The following is a 20,906-nucleotide window of genomic DNA, read 5'->3' on the forward strand; positions in this document are numbered from 1 at the left end:
GCATCTGGAGACAGATCGTCCAAGTGGATGTCAGGGTATAGGCGTGTAGTGCTTAATTTATGGAGTCTACCTATCTCTTCAGATTGCAGATAGGAGCCACGGATTGCAAGTTATGGCCTATTGAAATTTTACCGGGGGCTAGGTTGGTGCCCACCTGACCACATGAGGAGGTGTTCCATCTGACGTATTTTGAACCTCGACAAAGTTCTAGAGCAGGGTATGCATCATATGGAGCTAGCAAGAGTTGACTACACGCCAAACAGAACCTGGAGCGGAAAGATACTGAAGCCGAAAGATTGGGTGCACTTGTTTGGGATTGGTTATAGATGCTTTGCTCGGTTTTTGTGGTCTCGATTTGGGGGATTGGGGAGTCTTGAGTTGCGGTTAGATCTAGAGACTTTCAAGTCGACATCATGGAGATGCAGTTGGTTTTTTCGGCTTGGCAATCCGACACTGCAAGAGGACATGGGAGCCTCGTGAAGGAAGGTCAAGAAAAAAAAAAGGTAAGCTTGAAGGGTTTTTAAAAAGTTTGCATTGCCTTAAGAGGCCATGGAGCATGGGCTTGCCACGTGGCATCACATGAGCCCACATGCGTAGGGGAATGGCGGGGGGGTGGAGTATTTAGACTATACAGTGGTGCCCATTGTGGTATGCGAAGTGAGAGGTCTTTGGAGCTCTATGGCGATGGCGGCTCAGCGTGGCCTTTGCGTCAGTGGCACTCCGGGCGGCCTGGGCGGTGATTTTGGCCGAGTTGGCGGCGCCCCATGGCCGACGACAGTGGTCGGTTGTACTGAGCAGCCGTTGGTGGTCGGTGACAAAAAGTGACGTGGTGGCTAGTTGGGGCGCGTTCCAGCGGCCCTTGAAGGGCCCTTTTGTTTGAAAATGAATGTCATCTCAGATTCACAAAGACAAGTCCAAGAGCTGAAAGCTGAAGCCGAACAACACCAGCTTGCAAAAGAGAAGTAGCAGAAAGAAATGGAGGAGCTGAGAGAACTTTTAACCAAACTATCTAATGTATGCAAGACCAAAGATCAACAACTGATAGAGGTAACAAATGAACTCCTAACCACAACTCTGTCAATACAGAAGGTTCAAGTGCATCTTGATGTAGCAAATGCTTCTCTACAATACTCAAAGCAAAGAATTGATGACTAGTCAGCCTTTTTGAGACAGATAAGAAAATCCTGATGTCGCCTCGATCAAAGGTACATATGAAGTCTATAAGGCTCCAAAAATTGAGCACTACATGCCTATACCCTGACATCCACTTGGACCACCTGTCTCCAGCTTCAAGCTCTACATTCTTGGACCCAAAAGCTACACTTTGCACATCCTTCACCTGCTACCCAAATTAGCCCCTTATGGATCCCTTCTTGGCCTATAAACCGCATCAGTCATACACCTACACTGCTACCTAAACCCATGATCTTCCTAGCTGCTGTAGCCTTTTGCCATGCTTCTGCTAGTCTGCATATAGATCTATCCATGCCATCTTCTAGGGTCGACACACTTTGGTTGTAGCAACGTGAAGCATCGTCATCCCACCTTACCCGTGAAGGTTGGGAAGGAAACGTTTGCCATTGGAAAACACAATTTTCAAACTTCTTTTTCTTAAAAAAAAAAAAACACAAGTAGCTTAACGGCTTATAGCACCTTCTTACAAGATTGGGTGGATAGATCAAAACATGATGAAAATTGAAACATTAAAGGAGTGATGGTAATCCAAAACGGGGAGGATAATGGGATTTGGGGAGCTAAGGATCTCTCCTAGCACCGCAACACCAAACAAAAACACAATCTTCTACTGATAGAAGATCTTCCTATCTACATATATATGTACCTACATGCGTTATAGAAATCTAAACAAAAAAGTGGTTGGTCCGTTATCCATGATTCACATAGTGTAGAGTACTCACTTATACCCTTACCATGCCGATGTTGACAAGTCTGCACATCCACATGAGGTCATCACCCTTCATATGCTCCACCTTCCCTTCATTGCTTAGCACATATCGAGTGATGCAGACGTGTTTGACCACTCCTAGCCTTTTAGCTAGGAACAGTTGCAAGTAGTTACCATAATCTGCTCGTTGCATGCATTCCACACCATTTAATTGTGGCTGGTCTCCGGCCCAATGGGTTTCACCAGTGGTAGACAGTTTCTTCAGGATGAGTTGTACGAGGAGAGGAGGAAGGCCCTCTACCCGCCTTCCAAAACAGCAAGGATAGTAGCCAAACCACTCCTCTCTAGGGCATGTGAACCTCCTTATCACCTCTGCTTTGGGGTGTCGAAGTGAACTGGCAGCACTTGCATGCGCACCGTGAATCGATAGGCGATCTTCCATCCCTTTGCTTCAGATGACCTTCTTTTTGGTAGCCTAGACATAATTCTGCTTTTTAGAGCCGAACTTGAAGCACTCGCATGGCCAGGTGTTTCTTCTCCTTGGGGGTCATGTGATTTAGGATTGGCCTAGCCCTCCTTTTCCTTTGGCACAAGCAGCCCCTTTGGGCCACTTAGGAGAAGTAGGCTACACTTCTATTTTCAGAGTCCTTGGGGAAGACAGGCTTTACTAAATATGGATGATTTCCTCGTGGTGGACGTTGATGCACAGGATTTTTGCTTCTCCTTTACTTCCGTTGATGGCACTCATTGATAGAGTGCGGTGGGTGACGGCGGCAATGAGAGTAGCATGCTACCCTCCCTCTGGTGGCTCTTAATTCACAGTTAGAATGAGAGATGCCAGATGGAGAACTTACTTCTTGGATGTTGACGATGGTGTATTTCGGTAGCAGCACTTCAATGAAGGCTCTTAGTGCTTCTTCCATTCGTTCCTCTTCCATTCTCCAATTGGAGAATTCCCGCAGCCACTCGGCTATGGTCGACGACGAGCATTGTTTTCAGCGTTGTAAATTGAAGGACTTTGATAATCCCTCCTCAGTGGGGGCACCAAATGATAGGCGCAAGCACAAAATACACCTCAACGGCCTCTTCACCAGGCCTGTGCACACAGAACTTGTCACGGGAAGTGAACAGGGGGCACCAGCTAGCTTCGAGTAGCTTCGAGCAGCTGGGAATGACAACAGCATAGTGCATCGCACAGAGAGAGAGAGAGAGAGAGAGAGAGAGAGAGAGAGAGAGAGAGAGAGAGAGAGAGAGAGAGAGAGAGAGAGAGAGAGAGAGAGAGAGAGAGAGAGAGAGAGAGAGAGAGAGAGAGAGAGAGAGAGAGAGAGAGAGACATGAAGACCTTTTGGAATGTGCGGGTAAAATTGATTCAAGCTGGTATTTACAAGACCCCTCTTCTCAGTGAGATAAAGACCATGATGAGAGAGGATGAGAGAGAGAGAGAGAGAGAGAGAGAGAGAGAGAGAGAGAGAGAGAGAGAGAGAGAGAGAGAGAGAGAGAGAGAGAGAGAGAGAGAGAGAGAGAGAGAGAGAGAGAGAGAGAGACTATCGTGTGTTCCCTAGGAAAATCTCATGTGGATGGAGATCCTACTCCTGTGCATAGTGACCATTCGAGTCAACACGTGTGCATGACTTCTCTTTCAAGTGCCACCCCAGCCCAAAACTACCACTTTTCTATCATGCTTTGTGTAGTGTGTGCATAATATCATGGCTATAGTGATGCTCTCCTTCTTTGTATTGGTGTTCTCCTAGTTGTTTGAGTGGAGAGCTCACCCTCCTTATATAGGATTTTGGGAGTGGTGACCTCTCTTACAAGTGGGGTGAGAGAGTGTGAGTGTGCCATGTGATTGCGGGACCTGCTCTAGTGGAGCCTCTTCTTATTCTATTGATTAGGAGAGACAAGGTGAAGAGTGTAGAGAGAGGGAATGTCATAGGGAGTGGGGTCGGGGTAGGTGAATTTAAGAGTGTTAGCCATAGCTAGACTTAGTGTAACTTAGTATAGGGATTTTCTACAAGGGTGTTGCCGATGGGAGGGAAGTCGTAGAAGAGGGATGGAGTATGCTTCTAAAATTTCTGGTATTTTGCCGATGCGGAGATGCCATGGGATGAAGGGATCTAGGCCGTATGGACACTCCCCACTTGTCTCGCTCCTCCGTCGTGCTTCTTGTGTTCCTCTTGCCAAAAATTTGAGTACGGTGGTTCCTACTAGGTGTAGTCGTAGATTAGAATGAGGTTTTGCTTAATTAGCATGGTGTGCGGTGGTGTATATAAGTATCCATGCATATAAGTGTACTTGTATGTGTTTGTATGTATACATGGTGCTTGACATAGTGTGTGTGTGTGTGTGTGTGTGTATGGTGTGGGTGTTTGTATGTATACATGGTGCTTGACATAGTGCGTGTGTGTGTGTTTGTATGTATACATGGTGCTTGTCATAGTGTGTGTGTGTGTGTGTATGGTGTGGGTGTGTGTAAGTATTTGCATGCATGCGAGTGTGTCTGTGTGTGTATGGAAAGATAGAGAGAGAGAGTTGAGTTTTTCTGCTTGAATTGACACAGAATGGGAGAGAGAGATGGTGAGTGAGGTGTGTGAGGGTGAGTGTGTGTGTGTGTGTGTGTGTGTAGTAAGGGAGAGAGAGGGCTGAACATACATAGGACGAGAGAGAGAGATGGAGAGAGAGGGTAGCGCCAGGCAATAGGGGAGGGGAGGAGGGTTGTGAAGCTGAGAGAGAGAGAGAGAGAGAGAGAGAGAGAGAGAGAGAGAGAGAGAGAGAGAGAGAGAGAGAGAGAGAGAGAGGTGTGTATGTGAGTGTGAGTGTGTGTGTGTGTGTGTATGGAAAAAGAGAGAGAGAGGGCTGAGCTTATTTTTGTGCTACTGATAATGGAGGAGAGAGAGGGAGAGAATGGAGCCAAGAAAGAGAGAGAGAGAGAGAGAGAGGGGGGGGGGAGAGAGAATGGCGGCCCCTTTTGTGAGCGCTGAGACAAGGAGGGGGGTGGTGGTGGCAGCCTGCAAAAAGAAGCGTCTTTTAAATTTTTTTTTTGACTTATATAATGCTCCCCTATCTTGGGATTAGTACCCATGGCTAAAGCCTTCGAAATCCGGCCATCAGTGCCAACAATTAGATGTTTTATGACCTTCTTTTGCAAATATTTTACAATATGGTTTGGTTAATGTGAAGCCTTGTCTTGTTGGTCTGGGACGATAATTTGCACGAGAATTTCTTGAGAAGGATCTTTGAGATGAATGGTATCATTGTGATGAGGAGGAAGGACGAGATGGAAGGCGGGCATACATAGCCATGGATGAGGTACTGGGTGTGGAGGAGATTGCATCGCGGAGTGTATTTTCTTGTAGGATGGCAAGAGGATGGTGGAAACAAGAGTGGGAACTATAAGATGAGTGGTTGTTCTGGTGGTAATAAAGGCCTACCAAGAAGATGGTAGTGATGCAAGTAATAACATCGATTGGATGCTATTGGAGAGATCAACTCCAAAAAGGATAGTCTCATCCAACTGAAGGCTCCAGTTTTCAATAAATTTTGGGACATCTTGCTCATAAAAAAAGGTCAAATTTACAAGCTTCTTCAAATTTAGAATTTGGCTTGCTATGTCTTTAAGCTGATATGATTCTTCAAGACAGAGCCAAATCTCTCTCAAAGTGGTCAATGTTGTCACTGCCTGGTTTTGGGCATCTTTCATGTGCAGAAGCAATTCCAGTCGCGCATTCAAGTCATGCAACTTCCCGATGTTTATCGCGTTGCTATTTGCCTCTGTGTGGCTGGGTTTGCTTGGACTGGGCAGTGGGATGTGCCATTAACCCAATTTAGGAGGTCCATTTTTTCTCCAAAATGATTTCCACGGTCATTTGCCATGGTTGATAGTTTTTGTCGGTTAGTTTATAGAATGTGTAGGTTCTATTTGTCTATGCCATCACGACTTACTTCTCTAGACTAGCAGTCGCGTTGTCGGAGAGCGCAATTCTCCAGGGTGGACCGAGAAAGCACCGAGCCTCTGGCTGGAGACAAAAGCTTAGCAGGCACTCAAACTAGGATAATAGAGTGCAAATAGATGTAATTAATAGTTTAATACACATAATTATGATGATTCAAGAGAGTTTGAGAGAGAAGACTGCAAATAAGAACAATATTTATTGAAATGATGAAAAAACAAAGCTTCCAGACTCAAGAGATGCTGACAGCAGATACATATAAGATTTCTGACTGCTCTTTTACAATCCTGCTGCATACGCCTGCTTGGTAAGCCTTTTGAAATGCAACCCTCGTCTCAGAATTCTTCTCCAAGCTGTCCCACTATCTAATTTCCTTGTGCTCTGGACGCTCCTCCTCGCCTTTCCCTTGTCTTCTCCAATTGCTCTCAAGCGGAAGAACTCCCCCACCACTCTAGCCAGTTCCCCAAAAGCCCGCGCAAGAATGCTAAAAAATTGACCCTCCTCAAAAGAAAGGAAACCCAAAAGAACCAACCCTTTACCCCTTTTATAGGGTTCTAAGTCCCAAAAAAAAGTGAAAATGAACTCCTCGTGGCCGTGTAGCTCCCCATGAGCTCCTTTAGAAATTCCCCTGGATTTCATACATTTGGTGCATCTTAATTTGGTATTCCTCTGCATGGTGGACACTTGGGCTATTTTCCCTCTCTCTCTCTCTCTCTCTCTCTCTCTCTCTCTCTTGTGATCCCTCCCCTTTTTTTGGGTCATATCCCTTGCTTCTAGCTTTTCTCTGCCTTTCTCTCTCCCTCCTTGGAGAGGCCTTGCTGGAGCTCTCTCTCTTCCTATCTCATGGGAGGGGGGGCACTAAGTGAGCGTCTTTCATAGGACAACAAAAAGAGAGGGCTCTGAGTAGAGAAAACCAGTGGATGGGGGGGCATTGCAAGGTCCAAGATTGTGTACTGGCGAGACTGGGAAGCAGAGTACAGGCCACAATGACAACAAAAGGATTTGAATCTTAGAAGAAAATTAATTGAACTTTGAGAATGGACCGAGTAGTAGGTAAATTAAAAGGCGTTCCTAATGGCTTCAAAAAAATTAAAAGGTGCTCCTAGTTCAACGATTCCACTCAAAAACAAGAAAAACGATGCGTTAATCTATAGCACGTAACGAAGACAGGCAATGACAAAGCACATAGATTTGCAACAATTTTATCTAAGAAAAGATGAATACAACATTGAGAGAGAGAGAGAGAGAGAGAGAGAGAGAGAGAGAGAAACACTAAAGAGAACTTAGAAGAAAACGCTAAAGAAAAAATGAAAGAGTAGAGAAACACCTATATATATATGAACACAAAAGGTCTTTTGACTTTTCATCTTTATTTGTGTTTTGACTTTCTACCTTCATTCATCTTTTTACTTCCACCTTTATTTGTCTTTTCATTTCCTAAACTCACCCTTCAATTATGCACTTAATATGTTTTGAAAGAATTTTTATTTTTCTAAGATTGGGGAGATCTAATAGGTGGATAAGTAAATCTACTCATTATGAAGGAGACTATGTTAGTGCGACTATTGACATATTGTTTAATTAGATAATTGTATGGTGCCTTGGGAGCATCTTAAGTTGAGGACTCCTCGCACGAGGAGGATGTAATTTTTTTGAGTTACCCTCATAAGATAAAAGGTCCAATAAAAAACCTGGCCATGTGGAGGGATCCTTGGCTCCTAACTTTGAGTAGATAAAGGTCCAATTATGGGGCACAATAAGCTTATTGGTGAAGCAGTTAGTTGAGTGCAACTTTAAATCATGACCGCCGCATTTGGGTTCCAGCCTTGCTGGCCATAGTGTCCCATTTTACCTCTTTGGTGTGGCCTCCCAATCACGACCACTTTTGTTACATGTAGATTTTTGGTCATTGCCATGTGTTGTTGTCAAAGATCTATTCATGACACGATTTTTAAGGGATGTAGGCAGTGTTGTCCTCTTTTCATTGCACCCATCCAGTTTGAAAACGGTGCCCTGTGTTGACGGCAATTTGTCACCCACCTTAGGTGGTTTGGTTTTGGGTGTTTTACCCTAATTTTATCTTAAAGATGTTAGGTAGGTATTATCGTTTGTCTTACCATTTCCCCCCTCCGTGTGGGGGCCATCATAGAAGACACAAGCCTCATTTTTGTTGGTACATAACACTAATATGCATTCATCCAATCAAGTGGCTTAATATATGCGTCGCTACGAGGTACACGAGGATTTTGATCAAGTTTGGCCTTGGTGGATGAACATGGGTGTAGCTTATTTGATTTTATAATGACATCTTTATGTCCACCGCAAGAACACTTGTACTTCTCTACATGGAGGATACCCAAAAAGAGACGGCTGTGACCACTACATAGGAAGTTGGGACGGGAACCCAAGAAACCTATGAGCCAAAAGACATTGTGAGCAACTTGAAAAATCTTACCAACATGACTATGTCACTACAAGAACAAGACGCTTTGACTGTTGGGGACTCCTTTTGGATGAGATATTGGCTAGTAAGCTCCTCTACAATATGTAAGGTGCAAATACAAACAAGTTTGATGCCAACTCATGGCCCCACTACTCACAACCTAGCATGTATCATAAACCACATGAAGTAGTTTATATGGCGGCTAATCCTTAAATTCCAAAGAAAGAACCAAAATATCTAGGAAGACATAAGATAGACCAACATCCAACTAGGACTCCAAAAGGGTAGATCGTCACTCTAGACTGTCATCATAGTAATTCTTGATTACCAAGTCTTATTGAAAAATATTCACTAAACATGGCCATGCAATAGATGCTTGTTGACATAGAAACAAATAAAAACACATAGTCAAAATTGAGCTTATTATGCAACCGCATATTCTACCTTGTGAATCAACCATTGATCTTGCTATTCTAGGCCTGGCTCTAGTAACCACTCTGATTGTGGCGCTAAGTTAGCCTTTATGTGTGTGCATAATTGTTGTATCAATATGAAGATCACACTTGGAATTTTGACAATATTGGTATTGCATGTCATCTATTTTCTCGAAGAGAGTGGGAGATAGGTCACAATTATCATGGACAACTTGAGCAACTTTTAATATTGTTGAATTTGGAAACATCAATTGGCAAAATTATGAGACTCATTTGTACAATCAACAGAGTTCTTTGAAGGTAGTTTTGTTTCTATTAATAAAACCTATTACACTCCTCATTTAGCAAAGAGTTTAACTTATTAGTAATCTAGAGCTATAGGATGCTTTCATGATGACTGTCTCATTACACTCTCCCGAGTGGCCAAGCTTACATAGCCTCTAGTCTCAAAATTGTTGAGTATAACTTCTTGGTTGCTCCCCCCCCAATGGAAGAAGTTTTCTCTACCAGTAGTGAAATCTTGCAATACATTTGCGAAGGTAGGGGACCTTCGATTATGAGAGTGTATGATGTAATTCGAGCAAGAAACATAATGAACAACACCATCGGCTTACCCATGGAAGAGATGCTCATGAATGCAAGAAATCAACTCCCAAATTTGACATTTTCTTCAACTAACTCATGTACTACTCCATTCAATCAAAACAACACCTCCTCCCCCACTACCACCACCACCACAAAAGAGAAACAATAATGGAATTGTTTTTGATGTGGTATATTTCGTATTTCTCAGGCCAAGATATGTTTTTGGCCATTTAAGTAGTTTCAGCCCTAAGTTCATTACGCTTTTGAGCTACAAGACAAGAAGAGGGAACAAGGCATGAAACATATGGAATCAATTTATTTATCTTCAAAAAATCATCAACCATATATTTTGAGTTTTTATGGCTTCTCAAGGTAGTGTCAAATTTCATATATAGACAATGATCACTCGTGTCAAACTTCCTGGGCAAGATGAGTATTCCGTTATGACACATTTAACTTATCTACATTCTAAAATCATAACAAGTAGAACACCAACAAAAATGAGCCCCTCAATAAAGTATGAAATAACAGCAGCTACTTTCACTCACTGATTATGTTCATTGTTTTATCCATTCCCATACATCACAAACATACATAACAAATTATACAATTTCTTTCACATTATGGCATATAAACATTGGTAGCCTCTATTATTTGTGACTAGATGGTTTGTGAATTATAAATCCTCACGTAGCTTAGGAACTATAACCCCACACTTTCATCCCCTCTCCTCTCCTCTCCTCTCCTCTCCTCTCCCTCTCCCTCCCTACTTCTCTCCTCATTCCCTCTTCCTCTCCTTTCCCTTCTTCTCCCCTCCCACCCCACTATAAGAGGATGAAGAGTTTTTCATGGCCATGTACTACGTATTTTAGTAAGAGTGTCCAAACAGAATCACTTGGCCATAGAGGTGAGGTGGAGGATGATAGTTTTTTTTTGTGTGAATTAAACATTACATCCTCTAGGCTACCCTCCTTCCTTGTCTCTCAAAAGCTCCAACTTGTATCATCATCTTTATCACCATAGGAATTAAACATTACATCCTCTAGGCTACCCTCCTTCCTCGTCCCTCAAAATCTCCAACTTGTATCATCATCTTTATCACCATAGGACGACTCTGTATCTCCAGACCTTGGGTATCCACAATTCTTCTACACCCTGCCATCTTCTCACACAATAGCTCTATAAGAATAAGTTCTCTTACCTTCTCATGATGTTCTTGATACTTGGCATCTTCCACCTCCTCTACACACAGGTTCTCTTCAACAAAAGGCTCATCCTTGTTAAAAGCTCATCCACCTTTGGCATAGGCACTTCACAAATGGATGACTGCAAAGGAACAAAATTAACCATGATGGGTCTCACCTCAACAGGATCTTCACTTCCAAAAACCGAATCCATCCTTGGTTGAACAACAAGACTCATTGTGATCGCAATACGCATGTAGTTTGCAATCTTCAGCAATCCCAACCTAGCTTCTGCTTCACTTTCTTGCTCTTCATCTTGGTTGAATAGACCATGCCTCCATAATTATCCGCATCAAACTACACCTTTTCTCGGATCCTTGGATGCACGCAATCCAAAAACATTGACACTTTGAATAGCTCATGGCCATGACACCTCGTAGCTACTTCCAAGCGCTTCCAACAAGCTTCAAATTGATTGAAAAAAATGGAAAAATGTTTCTCACATCTTGATACAACGCCCTCAGCTTTGCATCGAATTCCTATGCTTTTCCTTATAGCCCTATGATCTCTATATGTTTCCCTAATTTTCTACCAATAAGTTTTTTGGTTGGAATATAATGCAAGGTTTTTTGAGTTAAATCATCGGCAATTGAAGTAAAATGTTTGTTTATATATATATATATATATTATATAGTTATCGAAGCTCTATTCATGATGCGATTTTTAGGGGATGTATGCATTTTTGCGCTCTTTCCATCGCACCCATCCAGTTAGAAAATGGTGCCCTATGTTAAAGGCAATTTGTCGCCCACCTTAGGTGGCTCACTATTGGTGGGTGTTTTACCCTAACTTTATCTTAAAGATGTTCAGTTAGTATCTCTGTTTGTCTTACCGTTCCCCCCCTCCATGTGGGGCCACTATAGAAGCCATAAGCCTCATTTTTTATGGTTCATAACACTAGTACGCATTTATCCAATCAAGTGGCTTACTCTATGCATCGCTATGCGGTACATGAGCTTTTTGATCAAGTTTGGCCATGGTGGATGACCATGAGTGCAACCTATTTGAGCTTATTAATAACACATCTTTATGTCTACTACAAGTAGCAAATGCTATGAGAATTTGAAAAAGTTTACCGTGACCTTTTACAGTGGTTTGTAGAGAGAGAGAGTCTCCAAAATGGGCAGGCCAAAGAAGAGACAGGGAGGGGGAAGGGATTTTTTTTTGCATTTCAAATATTATCACCGTCATTATTGTGTCTATTTTTCCACACAAATTACCGCAATTATTATCGCTTCTATTGCTGCACTTATTACCAACCCCCACTTTGGCGTTTAAATATTGAAATTTGTGTATTTCCCTTTGTTTTTTCTTGTGAAAAAAAATTAAAGAACATTATTTAAAATTTAAAAAATGAACAAAAACTGGTATTAAACCATGAAACAACGGCTATGTGGATAAACATGAAACTACAAAGAGGAAGCTCCATCTCAGAGTTATGCTTGTGCCTCCATGTAAAGTAAGCATCCTCAAAAATAAGAAGCCAAACATGGACTCTGTTTATTGCTACTATTATTACCGACCCTAGTTTGGCGCTTAAACATTTAAATTTGGGTATTTCCATCAGTTTTGCATGTGAAAAATAAATAAAGAACATTATTTGAAAGTTTTAAAAATGATAGAGAGGCAGCTGGTTCATTCCATTATACAAAAGCTTTCTTTAGGATGTTGCAACATGTTATACGTAAACAAAAGGACATGATCCATGAGGGAGCCTCGATCTTAGTAGGCATAATTCCACCATGTGGATCCACTCCAACAATGTGTACGTGGCTCCCTCTTTTGCAAGAACCCTCCTCATTCTCTTACAAATGAGGGGAGGCATATACACCAACATTTCTCAGGTTAGCTGTTGCAAGGAGCCCTCTCCCTCCATTGTCGTATCCCTCGTGTTTCCACACTTTCATATCATGAACTAGCCATCGTGGCGGCAGCTGATCAAGGGCTGGGTTAGTTGGAACTGACTCTTGAATTTGCTAACTTGGTGTCCGATTGACTAGGCAGAGCTCACTAGGGACAACGTCAAAATGTAGCTACAATGACAACTTATCATGCTTGACAAAATTAGAGAGAGAGAGAGAGAGAGAGAGAGAGAGAGAGAGAGAGAGAGAGAGAGAGAGAGAGAGAGAGAGAGAGAGAGAGAGACGAATGGAAGACACGACAAAAAAAATTTATAAAATAAAATATACAAAATGTTTACAAATCATCTCGCAAAAGATCTCTACAAGTAGCTTGATCTAAATCTAAACTCATGGCTCCTAAATCAATAAAGAGAGAAATTAAATTTTTGTTTGTGGATGTGCTCGCTTCATCTTCTGCGAAATCGACATTTTCCATCTCATCATGGTCATCATGGAGATCATCCTCATTGAGATTGGTGGTGCTAGGACTTGAATCATTAATCTCTCTCTTCCCTGACTCCCCCTTCATCCAATGTAATAGGTGGGAGAGGGTCGAAGATAGTCTCCACTTTATTAGTGGCAAAAATGGTCCTTCCTCGAGGTGTTATGGGAACTTAGAGCAAAAGTTTTGGTTGATGGATTGATGATATGTAGATGATCTATAGAAGAGAAGCTCAAAGTGAGTGACATTGGTATCATTTTACAAGAAAATAAGGATAAAGAATGTTTACACTCACCTGCTCACAATTGGGTGGCAAAACTAAGTTGTCATACCTTCAATGATATAAGAGAACACTTCAATGATAGTAGATTTTATAATAATTGCAACAAAAAATTGCATGCTAATTTTTGGAGGGCCCTTATTTAACACACATCAATTTCTAGAGGGGCTTCACATTTTTTATGAAACCTAGACGATAAAGTTTGCTATAGATAGAATCTTTGAGGTTTTAACCTTTTAATTGTTTTGAATCCATTATAAATAACGTTTTATTCTTTTGAATATATTAGGAAGGCTAAGTTACAGCAGACAACCCCAAGAAGAAAATGTCTCCTTGACACTATGTGTGCATGTCTCCTATGCATCCTTAAGGGAGACTATTTTAGTGAGATTAGTAGCATATTGTTTAATTAGATAATTGTATGGTTCCGTGGGAGAATCTTAGGTTGAGGATACCCTCCCACGAGGAGGAGGTAACTCTTCTGAGCTAGACTCATAGGGCAAAAGGTCCAATAAAAAACCAGGCCTGTGGAGGGACCCTTGGCTCCCTAACTTTGAGTAGATAAAGGTCCAATTATGGGACACAATAAGCCCATTGGTGGAGTAGTTAGCTGAGTGCAACTTTAAATCTTGGTTGTCGCATCTAGGTTCCAGCCTTGTTGGCCATATGTGCAGATTTTTGGTTGTCGTCATCTGTTGTTGTTGAAGCTCTATTCATGGCGCGACTTTTAGGGGATGTAGGTAATGTTGGCTATTTCCATTGGACCCATCCAATCCAAAAATGGCATCTTTATCGATGGCAATTTGTCGCCCACTATTGGGTGTTAATCTTAAATTAATCTTAAAGATGCTAAGTACGTAATTCTGTTTGTCTTACCATTTCCTCCCTCTGTGGGGACCATCATAGAAGCCATAAGCCTCATTTTTGTTGGTTCATAACACTATATGCATTCATCCAATCAAGTGGATCAATATATGCATCGTTACAAGGTACACGAGATTTTTGATTAAGTTTGGCCTTGGTGGATGAACATGGGTGCAACTTATTTGGTTTTATTAATGACATGTCTTTATGTCCAGCACAAGAAAACTTTTTGCAAACAAAAACTAAGCAAATTGGGGATGATGAAAATAAGGACCTGAACGTGAGACTTGTACTTCTGTACATGGAGGATACCCAAAAAGAGACATTGATGATTGTGACCACTACATATGAAGTTTGGATGAGAATCCAAGAAACCTATGAGCCAAAAGATACATTAGGAAGTGAATGGGGTATAGAACGGCCTTTTTATTTGACAATTTAAGGGAATGTTTAAAGGTTTAGCCAAGTTCGACCAAGCTTAAAAGAGAGGGAAAAAAGGTCTATGCTGAGATTTTAAAAAAAAATTATTTTCGTATTTTAAAAAAAAATAATCTATTTAGTAACCCAAAAGAGAGGTGGGTAAATGAATTTTATAATGTCTGTTTCCCACCCCTCTTCTCTCTCTTACATATAAAACACTCTCTCACTTAGCTCTCATTAAAGGAGGCACTTTTTAGTCCCTATGCCAAAAAGCAGTTTTTTTACATTCTCTCACTGCATTCTCTTTTTAAAATGTGAGCCAACTCTCTCTCTCTCTCTCTTTTCTCTGTTGTCACTTTTCCCTCCCAATCATTAACACTAGGTTGGTAATGGGACACTTTTATGTCCTAGGACACTTTTATGTCCTGTTAAGTGACCATTTTCCTTGAATTATGTCAAGAGTTTCAAAATGGATTTTGAGGTGCTATCTATCTAGAAAGTTGTCTCATGAGCTGAAAAAAACTCGACATTTTTTTGGAATATCAATTCTGTCATAAAATCTAATATCTAACTAACCCAAATGATTTTCTCATATTAAATTGATCACTTAATGTGGGAGAATAAACGGGAACAAGTGTTAAGATATAGGTATGTGCTTATAGATCTATCTCAACACGGGGCCAATGGTAAAGGGGCCCAAAAGGGAGATGGTCTGTCAAAGAGCAAGGCTAACCAATGGAGCATAAGACCTTAGGGTTAGCTTCATTGAAGACCTCCAATAAATGTGTGTAAAAGTCCTTTGACCTTAAGTAAGCTAGGGCTGAGCTTGAGGTGGGAACCCGGCCCAAGCTCGAGGTGCTTGTCATGCTTGAGGTGTTTTTCATGCTTGAGGTGCTTGATTAAGATGCTTGAGGTGCTTGACTGGCTCCATGCTTGAGGTGCTTGACTTGCTGCATGATTAAAGTACTTGAGGTGCCTTGAGAAGCTTGCCTGAGATGCTTGTGGGAACACCCCCTAGTTCAAGTGCTTTGTCATGCTTGGTGAGTAAGGTGCTTGATCACCTAAAAGTCAAAAGCATTCCTACAAGAGGGGGGGCGAGCCCTTTTCCTAGGGGCTAGAGAGAGAACACCCACTCACACACACAAGGGAAGCCCAACTTGAAGAGGCAGCAAGGACACATGTCAGGCCCCTACCCATGTTACCTTCATGTGTTGATTGAAGCCTATTGGCTAGGCTTCAAAGGGGTCCAATGATAAATTACATGAATTATCTAATTGTTTTAGCATTTATCAAGTCCTCTCTCTCAAAGGGGAAAGGGGGACACTTGTCCCAAGGCTACCCATGTTGCTTGTAATGGCTCTTGCTTGTGATTGGCTAGGCCTGGAGGGGTCCAATGAGCTTCAGGCATGAGCTACAAGGGGGGGTCGACCCAAGCAAGCTAGGGGGGTGCCTAGGGGGTATACTCACCCACACACACTCACAAGCACTCTCATTGTGTGATATGCAAACTGCAAGAGCTCCCTCTCCAAGCAAGTAGAGGTTGAGAGCCTACACCAACACTCTTGGCTATGGAGTGCAAATCCAACCAAGAGCCATGCTTCAATGCTTAAGCTTGCCATATCCTTCTTCTTCATTACTATGCTATTATGTATGCTAGCAACAAGAGTATGATAAGTGAGGAACTAATTCTTTCTCCTACGAAATGTTTCTTCTTCCTCTTCCCTACCCTCATTCCCTGCTAGCTCTCTCCACCTTCGAAGGTGTTTGAGGTCTTGGGACTGAGGCTTGGGATAGTTAAAGCTTTCTTCAAGTTTATGTTATGTTTGTGGTGCATGAAGCCTTCCATCTTCATGGCATCACCTAGGTCACAAGGAACACAAAGACTGTATTGTAACAAGTCTCTCTTTATGGGAGAAATCATAATACAAATGCCTATTGGAGGGGGGACCGGCTCCACATAAATCCGGTCCTCAATTGTTGTCATGTTCTCTAAACTCTCTCTCTTGCAAAAGTATTGTCTATGCCAAGTTAACTAATTGCTATGATTATGTTGCTATCTTCAATTATGTCTACCCGCTATGCTCACAAAATCATTTCTTGAAAGTACTCTCATTAAATTCCGCTATTCTCAAATTGAATAGGCAAATTCCATTACAAATTCCATCTTTAACTTTGTCCTTGCACAACATTTCACAACCTAAACTGTGTGAAAAAATGGGTCCTGTTTTTGGCTTTTTTCAACTTTTTGCAACTATACCACTCTAGAATTCATGTTTGTGAGGTCTATAATGCTAGAGAACTATCTTTAGTAGTCCTCAACATGTCGTGATGCTTCTAGGGAGAAATAAATATTAAAGTTGTAAGTTATGACCAAATTACAAAAATTGTCAAATCCTATTTTTTAGCCAATTTTAGCTCTTCTATGATTTTTTTTGGTGGATTTCATGATATCCAAATGCATTTTTGATTTTCTATGTCGCATATTGTAACATAAAGCTAATATTCCTTGAGTTTTGGGACACCTAATACCCTATTTTGCATAGTAAACAATGATGGTTGATTTTTTCAATTATAGAGGAAAACGAAACATTCTAGTATATCAAGTATAGCTTTTTCAATATTGTTAGTTTCTTGTGACAACTACATGCATTTTGTAGGCAGTAACCATATCTAGTCATAAGGATCAAATTTGGCTAGATATTGAATAGTTTCTATGGGATTCTACAACTCATAATGTTGAACCCAGTTTTTTCATGTTTGCTGTATTTAGCACTTCATCTTTGTCCCCAAGATTCCCCTTAGTAAGAGATGTATTATTCTTTTGACATGCTCCATGGCTCCTTATGAACTTAAAGGACAATAGGGAACTAAGAAAACATGCATATATTATCTGTATTGAGCGTGGCTATAGAAACTATGATGATAGGTTTGCAGAATGGTAAAAATTCAACTTTTTGGTACCTATTTATTTTGGCAAAACAAAAAATAGTGAGTGAGAAGCAATCATATGTTCTGATCACCAACCCATTGAAGTTAACTAGGGAATTTATCTCAAGTCCTATAAAAATCCCTAATCTTATCTTTATGCAACAAAATTAAGAAATGACTGTTTTGATGAAAATGCACTGGTCCATCAACTTTGGAGGCTTGGTGTGACCAAAAGATGAGAAATTTTACAAGTTTCTTATTTTTTCCATGAGTAGTAGGCCTTGAACTATAACCTCATGAAAGGATTTTACAAAATGAGTGGATCTACTATGGTTTTGGAGATTTTTTTCAAAACCCTGAAAGGACACTTTTATGTCCTGTTAGGTTACCAACCTAGTGTTAAGGGAACATGTTACATTCTTTGCTGCCTACTTTTGACAGAGTGCACATCCTCCAAGGTTGCAAATTTGCTCTCTCTCCCACTCTATCTTCCTTTATTGTCTTTCTATCTTCCACTTCCTTTCTCTCTCTCTCTCTCTCTCTCTCTCTCTCTCTCTCTCTCTCTCTCTCTCATGCTTCTCCCACTCCAGCTCTAGCTTAGAGTAATGGAAAACTCCATTACCTCTGTGTGCAGCAACATTTCTCTCTCTACACTCATGATCAACAATTTGAATTCAAAGGAGATTGAGCTACACTCTCTATCTCTCTCTTTCTTCCCTCCACAACATAATCCTTTTCTACTATCTTTGAATACTCTCTACTTCTTTTCTCCATAGCCAGCTTCAACTGCTTGCAGCAGTCACCATTACACATTCTCTCTCAAATTTTCTGGATTATCTAACACAAATATCATTCAATCTCCTACCATTGCAAGACATTACTAACAAGATAAAATAATATCGATTAAACACTGATTTAGAGAAGGAGTACACTACGGTGAGACTTGGCACATCTAATTCCAATGTTGGAGATCAGCAACGGAACCTTGGGTGCAAGGCAATCAACTTATGGGTTGATGACCATATTTACCCTGGCGATCCAATGACCAATGTATCACCCCTATTTCATAACATCATTGAGCTACTCTGTTTATTTGAAGATGGGAGAGACGGATTGTTTGGCTACTTTTGGAGATTGTATTTAGCTTTCATCAAAGGGAAGCAAGAAAACATCTCTCTGCTGCCTATTCATCATTGCAAGAGAAGTACGTTGCTCGGGATAATGGGTTCGGGAGGCAATCCAACCGCTGCTCATTGTGGAAAATAAGAGAGACAAGATGCACGATGCAAAGCAAAAGACTCCCACAAAACTTTAAATGCTTAAAATTGACAACTTGAATGCTTTAAGATGCTAATGATTAGCCAAAGTGGAATTCGATTACAAATGTTTGCCGTTAACAACACTGATAGAGTTAAGAGAGTTTAATGCTCCCAAATTTGACCAAGACTGCAAATTTTCCACTTATGCCTACCATTAGAGGTTGTTGAAGCCAATTAGGAAGAAGTAATATGGGAACACTCCTTGCTTGATGTCCTTGTAGCACTAATGCCTTCCTTGCCTCATCCATTATGCATTAAGCTGCTATTGGTTAGCCAAAGTGGGACTCAACTAGAAATGTTGAGCGTTAATGGAACTGCTATGCAATCCCGAGATTGTGAGAACTTAATCCTCTCAAGGATCTGCCTGTGAGAGCCAAATTTACCATGGTTTCATCTTCCTCTTCCTCTTCCTCTTCTCATGTTTCCTCGATCGCTTTTCACTTCGTCTAGCTTCCACTTTCAATTGACTCTTGTTCTTCCCTTTTACTTGCTTTCCTTCTCCTTGGAGATCCTTCTTTCCTTATTCTCGCTCACCAAGAGAGAGAGAGAGAGAGAGAGAGAGAGAGAGAGAGAGAGAGAGAGAGAGAGAGAGAGAGAGAGAGAGAGAGAGAGAGAGAGAGAGAGAGAGAGAGAGAGAGAGAGAGAGAGCGTTGAACTCCTTCTTTGCCCGAGCTCCTTTTCCTTCCGGTTCTTCTCCTTCCAGGGCTCCCTTCTCTCCTCTACACCCTTGGTTATCCCCTTGTTCCCCTCAATCCCCCCCCCCCCCCCACCTTATCACTCCCTTTTTTAATTGACCCTTCCCCCTAAGCATTGATGGTGCCATCATTGCTAGGTGGGAAGCAAAGAGAGGACATGGCAAGCCGACTGCAGCACCACACCAAAATGTGCATGAAGTAGTATCAAAAGGGGTGCAAGGGCTTGTTGAGAATCATTTCTCCCTACACGGCACTCATCTGAGTGCTATGGCATGTGCTACAATTTCCCTCGTCACACCTGGCTTCCCCTTCTCACTGCCTGCTCCATTGCCCACCTCATTTTCCCCCCTTTTCACACTCATTATCCCCCGCCCCCCCCTTCACTTATATTGGGTGGCCATTGCCTCATTGGGCGGGCGACCGGTTTAGTTTGGCCCTTGGCTGGCCATTTGATGGGCCTCAAGGTGCATGCAAGCACCGGTGTTAGCATTTGGAGAGAGGCCTTCCCTTCGCACCCGGTGAAAATAGCCGAGAGATCCTTTGCCGCAACCATTTTGGGCATATCTAACGACATTTTGAACCAAAATCTCATTGAGAACTTTATGTGATTTTGTAACGGCACCACATTTGGTATATGATTGGCCAAAATATTACCGAGCATCCATAAATGTTGACCAGAGCAGTGTGAAGCTCTATTATTGCTAGCCAAGCAGTGTCAATCACCACATTTCGCATACATACCGTCCATCGTAGTGCTGAGCACAACTCTGGAAGCATACCATGTTACCAATACACTACAAAAGATGACACTAGGTTCTCCTCAAACACTTATTGACCTATTAAGTGCATCGTATTCCATATCCGGTCGAAGTCCAAAATCACCAGATCTCACACTCACCGAGGCGACCAAACTGGTATGTAACTAGTCCTTGGGGAGACTTAAACTACCAATATTTTGGAAACCAAAGCTCTGACTATTGCTTTGAAAAGACCGACATGTTGCCTTCTTCATGAGGTGTAGGCTTTGGTGGTTTACAGATGACCACCTGTATATAGGCATCCAAGATTCACTGTGTGTGTGTGTGTGTGTGTGTGTGTGAGAGAGAGAGAGAGAGGGGGGGGGGGGGGGGGGGGGGGGGGGATGCCTAATCGAGAGTCGAGACCTGCAAACTATGTACGCGCATGCAGTCAAGGCTGGATACACACATGTGTTGCTTGTGCCCAACCCATCTTTGGGTGGGCGCGCACGTGTTACACACAATGGCCCAACCCATTGGTTCCAGCTTTAACTCTTGCGGACAACATCATCAGCTCAACCCCTGCCCAACCTTGGACGGGGAGCTTGACCGCCCAGATGTTGTTCAACCCGATGAATTGTGCCTCCGCTCATATTTTGCCACGCAATGGCCACACTGGCATATGCACTTGCTGCCCAATTTTGAACAGCTAGTGTGTAGCCAGCCTCAGTTTCCAGGGAGTACATTGCCTTGGTTTCAAGAGA

The sequence above is a fragment of the Adiantum capillus-veneris genome, chromosome 23 (assembly GCF_014529385.1).
Source record: "Adiantum capillus-veneris isolate H3 chromosome 23, ASM1452938v2, whole genome shotgun sequence".
Taxonomy (NCBI): Eukaryota; Viridiplantae; Streptophyta; class Polypodiopsida; order Polypodiales; family Pteridaceae; genus Adiantum; species Adiantum capillus-veneris.